At 42.2% G+C, this 18,281-nt stretch overlaps 1 pseudogene; it reads left to right on the forward strand.

Moving 5' to 3' along the window:
- Positions 1-1,090: 1,090 nt before the first annotated feature.
- The window catches only part of LOC124521245 (voltage-dependent anion-selective channel protein 3-like), a 53,801-nt pseudogene continuing 36,610 nt past the window's right edge, over positions 1,091-18,281 (forward strand).

Raw genomic sequence — 18,281 nt, forward strand, 5'->3', positions numbered from 1 at the left:
GAAAAGCACATTCCATCCTGGATGAGGAGGTGAGAGGGGCCTCCTCTGTTCTCTAGTTCAAGGTGGCTGCCAGCCCTTCCTTGCCCTTCGCCCGCATCTGGGGCAGCACGCGTGTTGCTGTATGTAGACTTGCTCTGGAGAAGACTGGCAGTGCTGGACAGCCTTCCATGAGAGGGACCTCAGGATGGGCCTGAGAGAGGCCGGGCCCAGGAGGGCAGTGTGACCTTCTCAAAAGTCAGGCAGCTGTGTGTTCCATAGGTCAGCCTGAGACACAGGACAGCCCAGGAGCTGTCGGGAGACGCCAGACCCAGACAGAAAGTCCTGTGTGGTGGGGTAAGCACCATGCTCTCACCGTCACCTCACAGGGGACAGAGGAATTCTCCGATAATCGGAAGGGAGTGTGTTTTGAAGTTGAGAGGGGCACGGTAGGTACAAATCATATTAATTAGAGGAATATATTTTCCTCATTGCTCATGGTCGGCTTTCAGAGAAAGGTGGCACTTAGGGTAATGAGGTGAATTTCAGAGCATACCAGCTGTTTGCTTGCTGGTTGTTGGTGGAGAGACTGATCTGGAAATAAGTGCTCTGCAGGCTCCACCCTCTCCCTCCTCCTCTCCCAGAACGTGAGTGGTATTCCCAGCTCTCTCACCGCCAGCAGAAGCCAGACCGACAGGTGGCTACAGCCCCAGACCGTAGATTTGCCAGACTCCCGAGGCACAGGAGACTGGGACTCCTGTGGAAAGTAGGGAAGAGGCTGGCTATTTCCATTGTTATTAATAGCAGTACCCACCAGGAGATAGTTCAGCCCCATAGGGAAGGGGCTGCATTTTTCCAGAGAAGGTTCTGGCACCTGGCCTGGGAGAGATGCATCTGTGGGGGCACGGAAGCAGGGTGTGGCTGCAGGTAGAGATGTTTTTAGGGGAGGACAGAGTTCCTTAAAACATACTCATATTGAATATTACCATAGTGGTCTCCTCTGGGGGGAAGTGACCTTCCCAGGAGGCGGGAGGCATCCCCATAGACAGCACAGGCTGTATCAGTCCTGCCTTGTGGCATAGAAGGTGATGGGTTGTATTCAAGTAATCGTACGATGATCCTAGTTTTCCTGTCCAAATTCAATGTGACTTTATGCATGAGTATTTTTCCTGAGGTCAAGGTAACTGGCACCTCAACACCTTATTTAAAAATAGAATATCTGCGGTGCCTGGGTGGCTCCACCAGTTAAACATCAGACTCTTGATTTCAGCTCAGGTCATGATCTCAAGGTCTGTGAGTTCGAGCCCTGTGTTGGGTTTCGTGCTAACAGGATGGAGCCTGCTTTGGATTTTCTGTCTCTCTCTCTCTCTCTCTGCCCTTCCCCTGCTCATATGCACACTCTCTCTCCCTCCCTCTCTCAAAATAAATAACATGACAAATTATTTTAAAAATATTGTATCTGTGTGTCCCTGTGAGCACTCCCTTGTGGTGTCTTCTCCGTCCTCCCAGGCAGTGCTTGGTGACCTGCTCTGTAAAGGTTGTTAACTCTATTACTTAACACATATTAAGTCCAAGCTTGCAACAAATAACTTTCCTGTTTATCCGTTAGTAGATTATTGCGAATTCTTACTATCTCATGGAGGAGTCTGAGAAGTGGTTAGACCAGAGCCTCCAGGATTATTCTCTTCTTGACTTGCAGGTAATGCAGCAAAGAAAGGTCATCCACTGAGTTGTTTCCCCCCGTCCTCTGCTTTCATCACGCTAAGGAAAAGAGACATCTATGTAGCAAAGGTCTAGTCCAAGGTGCTTTGAAATGTTCTGCTGAATCTTCTCTTGCTCTCACCATTCTGTTAGCAGATGAAGTCTCCTGGGAAGTACTGCTATTAACAACAGCAATATCCACCTTAAGAAGCCCCATCTTGATTTGTACCCTGGGGAGACAGAAGCTCCAGGGCAGCACACGGGGTACTCGGAACGAGAGATCTACCATAGCCCTCTGCCTCTTTTTCCTCTTTGAATTTCCTTTTACTGTAGTCATTCCTGGAAACATGGAGTCAGAGGAAAGCTTAGAGGTTTCTACAACCCAGCTGTATGCCAGAGTTATATGCCAAAGTTCCAGCAGAGCCATCCTGGTCTTAACATTCTCCAAAGAATAGGGATTCGATGACACCCAGAGGGACCCGAACTCAGAAATCAGTTGCCGTGGTTGACTGTTAACCAAGGTTTGGTTTTCTTCTCTGGTATGCAAGCACTTTTGAATATTCCTCAGATCAGTTTTTATTCTGGCATTTTCAGTGGCTATCAGGTGGAATTTATCTCTAAATTATGGTCCTTGCCTTGCACTGAAGTCTAGTGGGTTTTGTTTTGTTTTACGAAGTGATGGTTGGGTGCCATCTTTGGGGGGCCGTTTGACTGATGAATGCTTTGCAGCCTTCTCTTCACATTAGAGAGTTTTATTTCTTTCTCTTTGAGGGAGGAGCCGATGGGAATCGTAACCAGAGGGAGAGTCCTGCCTGTGAACTGGAGAAATAGGAATATATTCCCCCCGGGACCAGGGCAAAGGCAGCCGAGTTCCACATTTGTGGGTCCAGGGTCACCAGGCGCCCAGGAGGTTGGTCTCATTCCAGCAAGTACCAGAGGTATGAATCTAGACTACATGGCTCTCAGTTGGCTCCTTTATACAGAGTCCTTCCAATTCCAAGGAATCCCTAGGGAGGCTGGGATTTGAGACAGGTCCAAAGCAATCCCAACCCTGAGTCATCCTGAGCACCATGACAACGTCCTAGGAAAGCCCTCCACCCAGGTTTGCCCACCCCAGGCTCATTTTGGAGGGGGTCCCACAGCCCACCCCTCGCCTCTTTCAAGTCAGGTTTTTAGCATCCCGAAGGAGCACCTGCTGAACCCCCAGCTCACCCACTGTGTCAGTCAGTGTTCAGAGAAGCCCTGTCTTCAAGACAGATGAAAGCTGACTCTATTTTAAGGAAATGGAATGCGTCATTTGGTCACAGAATATGATATAAATGACCCTTCTGTGCTAACATGATTAAGAATAGGCAGTTAGGGGAAATTTTTCAACTCATGAGAGATTAATTGATGTAGATGTAAAAAATAGAGCTAACTTCCTTAATCTTCCCATTGGTGATGTGTGTGGGCAGACAGGGCTACTTTTTGCTGCCTCCACAGACAGAATACCACCTGTGCATAGGATGGGAGCATTTCTAAGCTCACTCTTCCCCCCAGACTGCAGTGCTCGCATCATCTTTGCACGGTACTGGGGGACTGGCTCACCCGCCCCAAATCTGAGTGTGTTTCATTCTTTGGGTTTGGTGGTTAGATTTTTGTGGGAGGCGAGGGATAGCTGAGTTCTTCCTTTCTGAATTCTAGATCAGGGATCAGCAAAATTTCCCCATCAAGAACAAGACAGTAAATAGTTTTGGCCTTGTGGACCATACATTTTCTGAGGCAGCTACTCAACTCTGCTGGTCTGGTGTGTGGGGAAAGCAGCCACAGATAACATGCAAACTGATGTTTTGGGCCATGGTTTAAATGCACCTTAATTTACCAAAACAAGTAGTGGGTTTGATGTTGGCCAGCAGGCAGCAGTTTACCCTCTTCCGGAGCCAAAGGGGTGAGAGAGTTCACCTTCTCTCACTGTTTTCAGGGGATGCCTGGTGGTTATGTGATCGTTCGTTCAACAAATACTTATCGCAGAATCTACTGTTGTGCCAGGCTCTCTTGTATGTTTGGGGTACAACAGAGAACAGAGCATACAAAGACCCCTGCCTCATAGAACTTACATTGTAGCAAGGAGGGGCATGTTCTAGGGACAGTAAGACTGGTGTGACCAAGGAGAAGGGTGTGAGGATATTAATGGCAGGGGATGAAGTCAGGGAGGTAATGGGAACTGATCACATAGGGCCTTATAGGCTACTATGTAAGAACTTTAGTTTTTCCTTTGCATGAAATGGGGAGCCACTGGAGAAATATGAACAGAGAAGTGACATGGTCTAACTTCTGTTGGAAATAAGTGTAAATGGGTTCGGTAGCAAACTGAAGGATAGATGCAGGGATACTTATTAGGAGGACATAGCAGTAATTCAGGAGAGAGGTGGTGGTAGCCTGAACCAGAGCGGTAGTAAGGAAGATGGTGAGAAGTGTGTGGATTCTGGGCTTGTTCTGAAGGTAGAACCAGCATGATTTCTTAATGGATATGTGATGTGTGTGAGGTAAAGCAATCAAGAATATTTTCAGTCTAGGGGCGCCTGGGTGGCTCGGTCGGTAAGCGTCCGACTTCGGCTCAGGTCACGATCTCGCGGTTCCTGAGTTCGAGCCCCGCGTCGGGCTCTGGGCTGACGGCTCAGAGCCTGGAGCCTGCTTCGGATTCTGTGTCTCCCTCTCTCTCTCTGCCCCTCCCCCACTTGTGCTCTGTCTCTCTCTGTCTTTCCAAAATAAATAAAAGGTAAAAAAAATATATTTTCAGTCTAGCAATTGGAATATGGATTTGCCACCACTTGAAATGGGGAATACTGAAGGTGGAGGCAGTGTTAAATATGCTAGCTTTGAAATTCCTCTTAGCCGTCCAAGTGGATATATTCATGTTTGGCATTTAGGAGAGAGGTCTGCACTGGAGATAGAAACGTGTATGGTGTCCGCATGGGATGAATACGAGGTATTTAAAACCATGGGATTATGTGAGATCACCAAAGAAATGAGAGTACATAGGGAAAAAAGGACAGCCAAGATTCTTGGGCATTCTTGTGTTTAGAAGTTGGGGAGAGAAGGACAAACCTAAAAAGGAGATTTAAAAAAGGAGTGATGGGGCGCCTGGGTGGCGCAGTCGGTTGAGCGTCCGACTTCAGCCAGGTCACGATCTCGCGGTCCGTGAGTTCGAGCCCCGCGTCGGGCTCTGGGCTGATGGCTCGGAGCCTGGAGCCTGTTTCCGATTCTGTGTCTCCCTCTCTCTCTGCCCCTCCCCCGTTCATGCTCTGTCTCTCTCTGTCCCAAAAATAAAATAAACGTTGGAATAAAAAAGGAGTGATGAGTGAGGGGTGAAAAAGAAACCAAGAGGGTGCAGGCCCTGGAAGCCAGGTGGAAAAAATAAATCAAGGAAGATGGAGTGACCTACTGGGACAAATATTGCTTAGAGATCTTGGATCCAGTGGAAGATGAAGACCGAATGTAGGGCATTGGATTTAACAACACGAATGGTGGTTATGATTGATCTTGATGAGAGGAGATGTGCAGGGGGTGAAAGCCTGATTGGAATTGGCCTAAGAGAGAGAGAACAGGAATTAAATGCTGCAATTACAGAAAGCTATTTTACAGGTGTTTTGCTACACAGGGGAGCAGCTTAATGGGGTGATAGTTGGCAGGGGAAGTAGGGCGAAAAAGTTTTTTGTTGGTTTTTGTTGTTGTTTAGTTGCTTAAAACAAAAATTAGAATGTATTACTATATTTCTAACATATGTAGAAATAAAATGTCTGACAAAGGATGGGAAAGGGAAAAATGAAAACTACATGTTTGTGTGGTGGGAATGATTCAGTAGAGAACAAAAATTTGATAACGCGGGGCAGACGGGGAAGGCGTCCTCCAGTAGGTGAAAAAGATGGGGTCCACAAAAGGAGGTTTTAGCTTTAGGTAGTTACATAGAAGACTTCAGTTTCTTGCCATGAAGGAGTAATTGGTACTGGAATTTCCACGAAGACCTAAAACACAAGGGAAGAATGAGAGAAGGGAAGTAGGTAAGCGGACCTAAAATTACCTAGACTTTCTGCCTGGTGACACTTTCTGGTGTGCAAGACAAGGGGGAAGAATTCAAGCAGGGGGAGGCAGTTTTGCTGAGTTGAGGAAATAGAGATCGGAGTTTGAAGAGGCCAAGGCATCTGGAACAATTTGCAGGATGGACTACCAGAGAGAAGGACACTGTAAAGGTAAAGGGCTTTATAAATCTGCGCAGGGATTCTGGTGAATCTTTGGTGGCTGAATACTGACCTGTGGATGCGCAGTGTAAACCTCCACAACACTGGACACAGAATAACTATGAGGGAACAATGAATAGAATTCTCAGATTTCATTCAGGGCTGGGAGATGTTTGAATTCTGACCCGTTACAATGGAAAACCCTCACTGAACACTCAGAGCACTCAACAGAGGCACCAGAAGCATCAGACATTAATAGTAAGGGTTAACTATCAGTCACTAATTAGTCTAGAGTCAAAGCTACTCTAGACTTGTTCTAGCATGTCTTAAATGCATGATGTAAAAGGATCAAACAAGTAACTTAACTGCCTGTCAAAATAAACTTCAACAGTGTTTTTTTTTAAAGACAACAATTTGGCCATTGTTTATAGTGCTGCTATAAACATTGGGGTGCATGTGCCTCTTCAAATGAGCATTTTTGTATCTTTTGGATAAATTCCTAGTAGTGCAATTTCTGGGTTATAGGGTAGTTCTATTTTTAATTTTTTGAGGAAACTCCATACTGTTTTCCAGATTGGCTGGGCCAGTTTTCATTCCTATTAACAGTGCAGTAGGGTTCCCCTTTCTCCATCCACATCCTTCCCAACATCTCTTGTTCCTGAGTTAATTACAGCCATTCTGACCTGTGTGAAGTGGTATCTCATTGTGGTTTTGTATATTTGTATTTCCCTCATGATGAGCGATGTTGAGCATCTTTCCATGTGTTTTTTGCCATCTGATGAATGGGTTAAGAAGATGTGATACACACACACGCACACACACACATACACAATGAAATACTACTCAGAGATGAAAAAGAATGAGATCTTGCCATTTGCAACAACGTGGATGGAACTAGAGTGTATTATGCTAAGCAAAATAAGTCAGAGAAAGACAGATATCATATGTTTTCACTCATATGTGGAATTTGAGAAACTTAACAGATGAACACAGAGGAAGGGAAGGAAAAATAAAAAAAGAGAGGGAGGCAAACCATAAGAAATTCTTAAATACAGAGAACAAACTGAGAGTTGATGGGGATGGGTTAAATGGGTGATGGGCATTAAGGAGACTACTTTTCAGGAGGAGGACTGGGTGTCATATGTAAGAGATGAATCACTGAGTTCTACTCCTGAAGCCAAGACTACACCATATGTTAACTAACTTGAAAATAAAGAAATAATAATTTAAAAAAACCCAAAATCTAGACTCTCAACACAAAGAAAATCCAAAAAAAAAATTACTAGATATGTGAAGAAGTAGAAAAATGTGACCCATAACCTTAAGAAAAATAAATTGATACAATCAGGATGAAGAAATGACAGAAATGATGGAGTTAGCAGACAAGAACATTAAAATAGCTACTATAGCAGTTCAAGAATTAAAGAAAAATATGAATATGGTGACAGAAATAAAAGATACATTTTTAAAATAACTATAGTTTCTAGAGGTAAAAATATATAATATTTTGAATTAAAAAATTCACTGGGTGGACTTCATAGCAGATTAGACTATATAAAAAGAAAGATTAATTAAGACAGCAATAGAAGCTATCTAAATAGGAGCACAGAAAAATTAATCAATTAATTAATTAATTAATTAATTCTGGAAAAAAAAAGAAATGAACAGAACCTCAATGACTGTATGTCAATATCAAGCAGGAGTCCCAGAAAAAAGAGAGGTGCAAAAATATTTGAAGAAATAGTTCCTGAAATATTTCTGAATTTAATACAAACTATAAGCCCACAGACCTGAAGAGCTCAATTAACCCCTAACAGGGTAAATAAAAAAATCAGGCCAAGGCACATCATAATTAAATATAGAAAATACCTGATAAAGAGAAAAGTATAAAAATAGCCAGAGAAAAAGACATGTTGCATGCGGAAGAATAGACATAATAACTCAACAAATTTCTTATTGGGAACAACCTAAATCAGAGGACAATGGAATGATATCTTAAAGGTGCTGAAAGAGGGGTTCCTGGGTGGCTCAGTTGGTTAAGCGTACGATTTTGGCTCAGGTCATGATCTCGTGGTTCATGGGTTTGAGCCCCACGTTGGGCTCTGTGCTGACAGCTCAGAGCCTGGAGCTTGCTTTGGATTCTGTGTCTCCCTCTGTCTCTGCCCCTCCCCTGTTCGTGCTCTGTCTCTCAAAAATGAATAAATGTTACAAAAAAAAAATTTTTTTAAAGGTGCTGAAAGAAAAGCTTGTCAACTTTGACTTCTATATCCAGAGAAAATATTCAAAGACAAGGCAAAGTTAAAACACAAACAGACAGGGGTGCCTGGGTGGCTCAGTTGATTAAGCATCCAACTTCGGCTCAGGTCATGATCTCACAGTCCGTGAGTTCGAGCCCTGCGTCGGGCTCTGTGCTGACAGCTCAGAGCCTGGAGCCTGCTTCACATTCTGTGTCTCCCTCTCTCTCTGCCCCTTCCCTGCTCATCCTCAGTCTCTCTCTGTCTCAAAAATAAATAAACATTAAAAAAAATAAAATAAAACAGAAACAGACAAGGAAAAGCTGAGGAGATTTGTTGACAGAAGGCTTATACTGCAATAAATATTAAAAGGTATCCTTTAGGCTAAAGGAAAGGGATAACATATGAAAACTGGTGCTGTAGAAAGGAAAAAAGCGTACCAGAGGAGCACCTGGGTGTCTCAGTCAGTCAACCATCCAACTTCAGCTCAGAACAGGATCTCATGTTTCGTGGGTTCAAGCCCCATGTCAGCCTCTCCACTGTCAGCTTGGAGCCTAGAGCCTACTTTGGATTCTGTGTCTTCTTCTCTGTCTGCCCCTCCCCTGCTCATGCTGTCTCTCTCAAAGATAAATAAACATTAAAAAACTGTTTTTAAAAAAAGAGTGCGAGAAATGGTAAACATGTAAGAAAGTATAAAAGACTTTCTTCTAGCTTTAAAACTTTTATTAAAGTATAATTGCTTAAAGCAGAATAATAATGTATAACTAGATTTATAACATATGTAGAAATAAAATGCCTGACAAAGGATGGGAAAGGGAAAATGGAAATACATTATTATAAATTTCCTTCATTATATATAAAGTGGTATCATACTATTGTAAACCCTAGAACAATTTAAAAAACCCAAGTAGGTATCATGAATTGCCAATAAAGTAGATAAAATAGTAAAAGTACATTAAATTAATCTGGAAGAAGGAAAACAAAAATCAGATGGAACAAATAGAAAACAAATATCAAGATGATAGATTCAAACTCAATCATACTGATAATTACAGTAAATGTAAATGGTCTGAGCACTCCAATAAAAAGACAGAGATTAAAAAAAAAGAGCAAGATCAAGCTATCTGTTATCTATAAGAAATGCATTTTAGGGGTGTCTGGGTGGCTCAGTTGGTTGAGTGCCTGACTCTTGATTTTGGCTCAGGTCATGAGTTCACAGTAACAGGATCAAGCCTCACATTGGGCTCCTTGCTGGGCATGGAGCCTGCTTAAGATTCTCTCTCTCACTCTCACTCGGCCTCTCCCCCACTTGCACTCTCTCAAAAAAAAATGCATTTTTTTAAATACAGATGTAGATAGGTTAAAAGTAAAAGGGTACAAAAGGGTAAGAAAGTGCTAATCATAGAAAAACTAAAATGGCTATATAAATATCCTAGAAAGTAGACTTCAGGATAAAGAATATTGCCAAAGACAAAGAGAAATATCTCCTCATGATAAATAAGCCTCAAGAAGATACTACATAATCCTAAGTGTGAAGATATCTAATAACAGCATTTCAAAATAGATGAAGCAAACTCTGATGAAACTGAAACATAAAGAAACAAATCCTCAGTAATAGTCAGAAACTTCAACACCCCTCTCTTGATAACCTTAGGACAAATATCTCATACTGATAGATAAGCTAGTTTATCAAGAAGACAATACATAATCCTAAATGTGTAGGCTTCTAATAATAGAGTTTCAAAACACATGAAGCAAAACCTGATAGAATCGAAAAGATAAAAAAAACAAATCCTCAGTTCTAGTCAGAAACTTCAACACTCCTTTCAGTAAGGCCATAGGAGATTTGAAAAACTCTATTAACCAACTTGTCTTAATTGACATTTATAAACTACTCTTCCCAAGCAACAGCAGAAAATATATTCAAGTGTGCATGGAATTTTACTAGGTAGACCATATCTGGGCCATAAAACAGTCTCAATAAATTTAAAAGAATTGAAATTATACCGACCAGATCTCTGGATTGAAATTAGAAATTGGCAATGAAAAGATATATAGGACATCCCTAAATATTTGGAAATCAAACAACTCATTTAAAATAACTTAAGGGCCAAAAAGAGAAAAGGAATTACAAGGACAATTTTTTTAATATTTTGAGCTGAATGATAATCAAAGCACTACATATTCGTATTTAAATTTGTGACATGTAGATAAAGTAGTATTGAGAAGGAAGTGTATAATCTAATGCTTATATTAGGAAAGAAGAAAGGTCTAAAAAAAAAAGAGGTTAGAGTGGGAGAGAGCCAAAGCATAAGAGACTCTTAAAAACTGAGAACAAACTGAGGGTTGATGGGGGGTGGGAGGGAGGGGAGGGTGGGTGATGGGTATTGAGGAGGGCACCTGTTGGGATGAGCACTGGGTGTTGTGTGGAAACCAATTTGACAATAAATTTCATAAAAAAATAAATAAAAATAAAAATGTAAGATGTAGGTGTAAGCTTCTACCTTAAAGAAGAGCAAATAAACCCAAACTAAGTAGAAAGAAGAAATGTTTCAAATTAGAGGAGACATCAAAATAGAAAATGAACACTCTGGGGGAAAAAAAAAATCAACGAAGCCAGAAACTGGTTGTAGATAAGAGCGTGCACAGCAACAGAGCATGTGGGTGCAAATTCTAGAGGGGTGGCTCTGGTGGCAGAAGTTATTTTCTGACCACCTGGATATTCTCGGTGAAATAGGAGGCAATGTGAGCAGCTGGGAGTGAGGATAGGATAGAGGTGTTGCGAAAACGGGGAGGGGCAATTGTGACCTGGGCCTCTGGGACTGTGGGAGAGCAAGTGGTCTCATGTTGTATGTTAGGCTGGCAGCGTTAAGGCTCCCTTGAGCGTCAGAGCATGTCTACTACTTCGTATCTCCTGCGTAATTATATTTACTAGCATCCTTGTACAATATGGGTAGTATAGGCGTTATTACCCTACGTCACAGATTGAGAAACTAAAGTACCGAAAGGTTAAATGGCTGGCCTAAGGTCCTGAAATTTGCTAGTGGTGAATTGGTGTCTAGAATCCTTGTAATTACAGTCTCATATAACTACAGTTAAAGCTATTTTATAGGAATAAGAGGATCTAAAGCTCTGAAGGGTTCAGTAACTGGCCAAAGTACACACAACTGATCCCCCCTCGGGATCAAAGTTCAAAACTTGAACTTGGGTCAAATGACCTATTCACCTCACCTTACCTCACCCTCCAGGGAAAATGTACATGATAACATTGCATAATAAGTAAATTTAATTTAAAAATGTTTTTAATTTAACTTTCTATTCTATATTTATGGAACAGATATGATTCTTTTGACTTAAGAACGTATTTGTATTTCCCAGGTGTGCTTAAATAGGCTGGTTTTATTTGTTTTCTTACCTAAGGCTTTTTTTAATTTTTTTTTAATTTTTTTTAATGTTTTATTTATTTTTGACCGAGAGAGAGAGACAGAGCATGAGCGGGGGAGGGTCAGAGAGAGAGGGAGACACAGAATCCGAAGCAGGCTCCAGGCTCTGAGCCGTCAGCATAGAGCCCGACACGGGCTCGAACTCACAGACCGCGAGATCATGACCTGAGCCGAAGTCGGACGCTCAACCGACTGAGCCACCCAGGCACCCCAAGGCTTTTTTTTTAAATAAAGAAAACAATTTGCTTGAGACATTCCAGACCATGTTATAGATCCACCTGGCTCAAAATAAACAGACATCAGATTATTTAACCAATCTTCTTTGCACATATGCCTTGCCTCTGTCTGTGCTCTGTGTCCAATGTCTAAAGGTGTACGTAACCTGGTTTACTTTTTCCAGGATAAAGTCTGAACCAATTCCTGGGTTGCCCCACATAATAAGTAAACCTCAGATACAATTAATTCCTATGAATCAGTCTCTGTATTTATTTATTTTTTTAACGTTTTATTTATTTTTGAGACAGGGAGAGACAGAGCATGAACAGGGGAGGGTCAGAGAGAGGGAGACACAGAATCCAAAACAGGCTCCAGGCTCCAAGCTGTCAGCACGGAGCCCGATGCGGGGCTCGAACTCACGGACCGTGAGATCATGACCTGAGCCGAAGTCGGCAGCTCAACCGACTGAGCCACCCACGTGCCCCATCAGTCTCTGTATTTAAGTTTCTGATTCTGATATTCTGATTCTGATATTCAGATGATAGGTTGTTCAAGACCTACAAGAATCAAAGCCATCTTGTTCCTTTAAAGGCTTAAGTTGTAAAAATAATTTTTAGGATTTTTGGGTTTTTTTACTTGAAACATTTGGTTAATACTGTCCTTAAAATGAATAATCTTAAAAGATTTTAATTTAACTTTATTTTATTTTATTTTAATTCCAGTATAGTTAACATATAGTGTTATATTAGTTTCAGGCGTACAATGTAGTGATTCAACAATTCCATGCATTACCCAGTGTTCATCACGATGGGTATACTCCTTAATCCCCATCACCTACTTCACCTATTCCTTCACCTATAAAGTTTTATTTATTATTATTTTTTAATGTTTATTTATTTTTGAGAGAGAGAGACTGAGTGTGAGCTAGGGAGGGGCAGAGAGAGAGGGAGACGCAGAATCTGAAGTAGGCTCCAGGCTCTGAGCTGTCAGCACAGAGCCTGATGTGGGGCTTGAACCCATGAACCGTGAGATCATGACCTGAGCTGAAGTTGGACGCTTAACTGACTGAGCCACCCAGGTGCTCCTCCGCCTGTAAAGTTTTAAAAAATACCTGTAGAATGCACCAATTATTATAAAGGACTTTGAAAGCCATCTTGTGAAGTCAATGTTATGAATCCCATCCTGTTGATGGTGTGCCTTGAGGTTCAGATGAGAATGCCATGCCATAAGGGAAGACCAGGACTCTAATTCTTAGCCCAATACTCTTATCACAGTGATACACCTTTTTCTAGAGGCACCATGACAGATCAAGGGCCCAGGCTAACATGCTGGTCAGATCACCATCTTAGAAAAGCGTACATCTTGACTCTTCCATTTATTTGTTTTTGGTGACCCCTATTTTATTTGGGACTAATACTCAGAACGCTAATTGGGCCCCTCTATGACCTTTAAGAGAGAGAAAGAAATAGGGGTCCTAGTGGGTGTAGTTGAAGAGACTCCCAAATTGAAAAGGCCTCTCACAGAGCTGGGTCTTTGGGCAAGTTATATACAAAATGTGAGACAGTTTGGGCTCTCTTGAAAAACACAAACATTTCAGTCACTTTCGTGGGAGGAAGTGTGGGGTTTACTATCCCTCTGTGCTCAGCCTACGAAGCTGGACTCAAAGCTATCACTTAGTTTGTGAGGTAGAAATTACCTTCTCCAACCTGAGCACCGTTAAGTTTCTACTCTGGGCTATGTAAAAAGTCAGATGATATACTACAGACACAAACTGTCTGTGTATTCATGGGAAACACTGGGAACATTTCACAGAGGACCGCTGGTTGCCTTGGCAACCTAACAGCCCTCTAGGACAAGGCTCCAAATAGACAGGAGGCAAGGACACCAGAGCCAAGGTCTGTAGAAATACTGCTTTCTATGCTTAAGACTTCCCTGACAACATTCATATCTAAAACATGAAGGCCCAAGGCCATGTTCAATAAGCTTGCAGAGCCATCAGCATAAGACCAAAACTGATCTGGTGCCATGTGTGTAAGTAGAATAGGTATTCCTTCTTTCCCTTACACAGCTCCACCACTTGGGTGAATTCAGAAGAAAGCATATGGAGTCATGGATCTTGTCCAATGAACCTGTTACCTCCTTGAAAATATGATTTAAAAAATCATGGAGATGATATTTTTAGTAAACACACCAGAATTTACCTATCCATGGCTTTTCCTTGGAAGATGTGGGGGATAGGAGGAAACTATTGCCCCAAATATAAATGGTGCTAAATGTGTTCCTTTGGACCTTCACAAGCAATTGCTAGACATAAAAGACAGTCAATCTGTTTCTGGTTTTTTGGTCAGACTTCAAGTCTGTTAGTTTGTTTTTAACTAAAAATCGAACTACATACTGATGTGTGCCCAGCACATACTTGTAGGCCACTAAAATGTTTGATAAATGTTCAGTTATCCATCCACCTCCATCCCTGTGTTTCCCCCAAATCGAATCTACCTTTGAAGATTCACCACCACCAGTAAGTCAAAAGGATGCTCAGTGGAGTCTGGATGGGTTTCCAAAAGGGCACCTTAGAAAGCCATAAGCAAGATGGCAGCATTGGGATATTACAAGGTATCCCAACGGGACCACTTTGAAGGAGATAGAATTCAGTTGGTGTCCACTTTGAAGGGGGCAATATTCACCAGGTGCAATGGTTTTAAATCAAGACCACACATTCTTTGACACTTTCCCCGTGAAAGGTGGGGTTTGTGCCCCTTCCTTGAAAATGAGCGGGCTTGTGAGTGACCAGCCGGGAACAGTGAAAGTGATATGTGACTGCCAAGGCTAGCTCATAAGAAGTCATGCTGTTTCTGCCTTGTTGACTGGAATACTCATTTTTAGAGCCTTGAGCTACCATGTAAGACGTACAATTGCCCTGATCCCATCATGCGGTGAGGAGGCTCAATACACATGGAGAGGTCAGATGTAGACGCACTTAATCAACAGTCTAACTGAGCCGGCCTTTGAGGCATTCCAGCTCAGACCTTGGGCATATGAGTACAGATATCTCCAGATGATTCTAGCGGCCAGCTGTTCAAGATGCTCCTGGCTATGTGAGTCTCTCCAGCTGAGACACGAGCTATTGTGGAGCAGAGAGAGACAATCCCCAGTCTGTCTAAATTCCAGACCCAAAGAATTTGTGAGCATAACAAAACAGTGCACTGCTAAATTTAGCGTGGTTTATTATAAAACAATAGATAACTGGACCGCTTGGTTTAAGAACTGGATATCTAGTAAAGTAAGTCATTATTTTAAGATCATACCTCCCTCATCTCCCACAAATACACTGAACAAAGACTGTAAAAAGTGGTACACTCATTTTACCATGATTCTGCCAAGTAGTGAATTCAAGTTTTCTGTCTTGTGGTATTTGTGCCTCCTCTTCAGGCTGTCATGAGTGAAGGGTTGGTCTTTCTGGGCCTTTTTTTCTTCATCTCTAACATGAGCAATACATGATCTCCAGTGATGTCAGGATTCTAAGGTTTTAGGCATGAACTAGGTGCAAAAAGTATTATGCCCCCAACAGCATTATTTACACCAAACAAAATAAAGAAAATGTGGCATATACGTATAATAGGACGGTATTCGGCTTGAAAGAGGAATGAACTACTTATACATGCTACAATGTAGGTGAACCTTGAAAACATTATCCTAAGTGAAATAAGCCAGGCACAAAAGTACAAATATTATGTGATTCCACTTAAATAAGGTACCTAGAATAGGCAAATTCATGGGCACAGAAAGTAGAACAGAGGTTACTAGGGATGAGGGGGAGGAAGGATGGGGGGGGTCAATATTTAATGCGCACAGAGTTCCAGCATGGGCTGATGAAACCATTCTGGACACGGTTGAGCAACATTGTGAATGTTCTTCTGGCCACTGAATTGTACACTTAAAAATGGTTAAAATGCTAACTTACACAGTATGCCTATTTTACTACAATTAAAAAATATATTTTTTTAAAGTTTAATTCCTATGAGCTTTGACTCTGGAGCCCTAGCCTCTGATCACTATGAGGAATGAGGATATATGCTCTGGTTCACCTTCATGCAGTCATGTAGGATGAGCTGGAAATGCCATCAGCCTTCTCAGTTGTCCCAAGAGCATTCACCTCCTCAACAGAGATTTCTGGAAGCCCTTGAGGGATAGCTGAAAGAAGTCTCCATTATTACATGGCCCAACACCCTCACTTTGCAAATGAGGAAAGAGGAAATATAACTCAAGGAAGCATCATCTGAGGAAATAAAGGAATCCAGCTAGATACCTTAAAGCTCTAAATAAACCAAGTCTGGCATTTTCTCTTGTAGGATAATAGCCTATTTTCCTCTATAAATCTCATTTTTAACTTGCTTGTCATTTTTGTGTTCGTCTCTAGGTCACGGACCCAGAATAGGAGTCCCAGAATAGGTCTCTGGGAAGATTATTCTACTGAGGCTCTAGTTTGAACATCCTTCCCAACATATTCGTCTCAGCAGACACTACCAATTCACTAGCGTTGGCATAAAAGATGAAATCTACTCGCCATTCCTGTTATAATGTGGTTTATTGTGATATGGTGGCAGGGCCACTGACGTTCAGTGACCTGAATTTAAATCTAGACTCATGCCGTGACCTGGGTCAGTCATTAAACCTCTCTGTTGTTTAATTTGCTTCATGGGTAAAGAGTGCAATCAGAGGAGATAAACCCTAAAATGCCTCCCAGCTTCTAGGATTCTGTATTCTCTGATTCTGTATTTATTTTTGTTTCTGCTTTGAAAGTGAGGAAGTGACCTAAATACTTGAAATTATCACGCACTGATCACTTCTACTATGTTTTCCATGCATATGTAAAATGAGCTTTGGTGGCTGGATCATGGTGGATGCTCTGTGGTCCTATCTAGTTCTCCATTCCAGAGTGGAGGACTCACTTCTCCCACTGCTGGGTGTTCGCCTGCAGACAGCTGCCATTTTCAGCCCTTCTCCAGGAGTTGCTTTTGGCTGAAGTAAGCCACTTTGAGTGAGGCATATTGCCTTCACAGCGGCAGCCCATATCCAGCAACTGACCCATCTCAGGGTATAAAGACCTGGTCCCTCTACCCCAACTCTGGACAACTCTGAAAGGTTCTCCCAGCTTCAGAGCTCCTCAAGGGTTGGCTGAGGCTTTTGATAAGACTAAATTATAATCCAGTTTCTCCCTCTGGGTTCCAAGTAACAGCTTATCATTCACTGACCTCTCCCAATGACATGATGAGGTGGATACAATTGTTAAGGAGCTTGTGGAGGTAAACTTGAATTTGCTGGTTGTTTCTGTTAGTTGATAGTTCCCTAAAGGATTCCTTACAGCCTTCCACCAAAGGTCTTTGAGGCCAATGCTATCTTAGAATAGTCTCTGGTATCTTGTTCTGTTTCCTCATTCCCACTGCTACTGGTCAAAATCTCCTCATCTTATCCGTGGAATATTACCTCATTGGTCTTCTTGTCTCATCTCTCTTTTCCTCAGTTTATCTGTTTTACTGGAACCCAAATTAACCATCCTAAAAAAAAAATCAAATTTAGGGGCACCTAGGTGGCTCAGTCAGTTGAGCATCCAACTCTTGATTTCAGCTCAGGTCATGATCCCAGGGTCATGGGATTGAGCCCTGCATTGGTCTCCACACTGAGCGTGGAGCCTGCTTGGGATTCTCTCTCTCTCTCTCTCTCTCTCTCTCTCTCTCTCTCTCTCCCCCTCCCTGCCCCTCTCTCTAGAAAATTAATCAGCTCCCTCTTCAACTTATAAACCCCTGCTGGTTCCTGTTTCCTCAAGGATAAATTCTGAGCTCCCTATGAAAGACCCTCCCCCATCTAACCCTACACCACTGCTCTATCCCCATCCTCATCACACACGGTTCCTCTCTGTTCTCCACATATACCCTGGCCTGTCCGGGCAGGATGGTCTTCGCATCCTCTGCTCCCTTAGCCTAGAATGCACTGCCCTCAGTCAGGCCTTGGGATTTCAGTTCATTTTTTTTTTAATGTGGGAAATGTGTGTGTTGTTTGTATTGGGCCAAGCAAGAGAGACGATATCTTATGATAATACCAACTATTAGCACCTTGATTTCATAAAAGAAAGAAAATTGACAATACTCCCAAGGTAGAAAGGACATCGCCTCCTACCAAAGTTCCTTCAAATTCCATAAATCTAGCTTTCTGAAAGACTTACAACCTTGCCCTTATTTTTCTCGTTTCCCCTGAGGCACAGTGAAAAATGAATCACCAGCATCTGTCCATGGGCTTGCTTTTGAGACCTTCTTCCCCACCCATCTCTTTCTTTCTAGAAAATTCCCTCCCATCCTTTGAGATAAAGTTGGAATGCTGCTTCTTGAGTGGAGTCTTTCCTGACTCCCTGTGTCAGAGATAGCCCCTATCTCCTTGTTTCTGTCCTTGTTACTGTGTAACACACGTGGGCTTTTCATAGAAGTTTCTGGGCACATAAG

The sequence above is a fragment of the Lynx rufus genome, unplaced genomic scaffold, assembly GCF_022079265.1.
Source record: "Lynx rufus isolate CCGP_SWC_20201006 ecotype Redwood Valley unplaced genomic scaffold, mLynRuf1.p SCAF_3, whole genome shotgun sequence".
In the NCBI taxonomy this organism is placed as follows: domain Eukaryota; kingdom Metazoa; phylum Chordata; class Mammalia; order Carnivora; family Felidae; genus Lynx; species Lynx rufus.